Raw genomic sequence first — 812 nt, 5'->3', positions numbered from 1 at the left:
TTGGGAGAAAATGGGCTATTTCTAGCATGACTCCCAACATAATTCACGGAGACAGGATTTCCGGGGCAATATTCAAAAAAATGGCCCTCACCGCAAAAGACACAAGATTCAGTCATAGGTGGATTGGACATTATGGATTGAACTTGATTATTCTCTCCATTCAAACGTAAATTGTTTTTAACCAAATTAGTTAAAGCTACAATTTGAGCATTTAAAGCAGAGATGGCATCAATTTCATGGATGCCTGAAGCAGATTTAGAAACAACAACACGAGAATTTGACCATTCAGTATTATTATTAGAAATTCATTCCAAAATGTCATGTCCCTCGTTGTAAGTCTTAGCTGTGAATCTTCCACCGACCATTAATAATTTTAGCGGAACTAGAGAGACCATTATAAAATGTCTACAATTGAATGCAATGAGGGATTCCGTGTTGAGGACATTTCCGTAGAAGGTCCTTAAATCTCTCCCATGCATCCAAAATCGCTTCATCTTCTTCTTGGCGAAACGTCATAATTTCGTTTCTAATTTTTACATTCCTCGTCGGAGGAAAGTATTCTTTTTAGAAATTTTTCCGGCAAATCATTCCAAGTTAGGATCGAGTTTGGTGGTTGAGAATTTAGCTATGCTTGACGGGTGTCGAGTCCGGCAAATAATATAATTTATAAATAATAGCCTATTATCTCTAAAACACACTTGTAATAGCGATAAGTAGGGTCGTCTCCTCAGGGACTCGGTATTAACCGAAAACCCAAGACGTAATCTCGTGCAAATTCATTAACAATAAAACAATATATAAAAGGGGGGGGT

The 812-nt window shown here is 37.3% G+C and overlaps 1 non-coding gene across 1 annotated transcript; it reads left to right on the top strand.

The window, feature by feature from the left end:
- The first annotated feature begins 427 nt into the window (after positions 1 to 427).
- On the top strand, positions 428 to 534 carry LOC112508284. Its single transcript, XR_003068666.1, has one exon. It is a non-coding gene; the product is annotated as a small nucleolar RNA R71 (small nucleolar RNA).
- The last annotated feature ends 278 nt before the right edge of the window (positions 535 to 812 follow it).

The sequence above is a fragment of the Cynara cardunculus genome, assembly GCF_001531365.2.
Source record: "Cynara cardunculus var. scolymus isolate 2C chromosome LG 2, CcrdV1, whole genome shotgun sequence".
NCBI classification, from domain to species: domain Eukaryota; kingdom Viridiplantae; phylum Streptophyta; class Magnoliopsida; order Asterales; family Asteraceae; genus Cynara; species Cynara cardunculus.
This window is presented reverse-complemented; position numbering and strand designations above follow the sequence as displayed.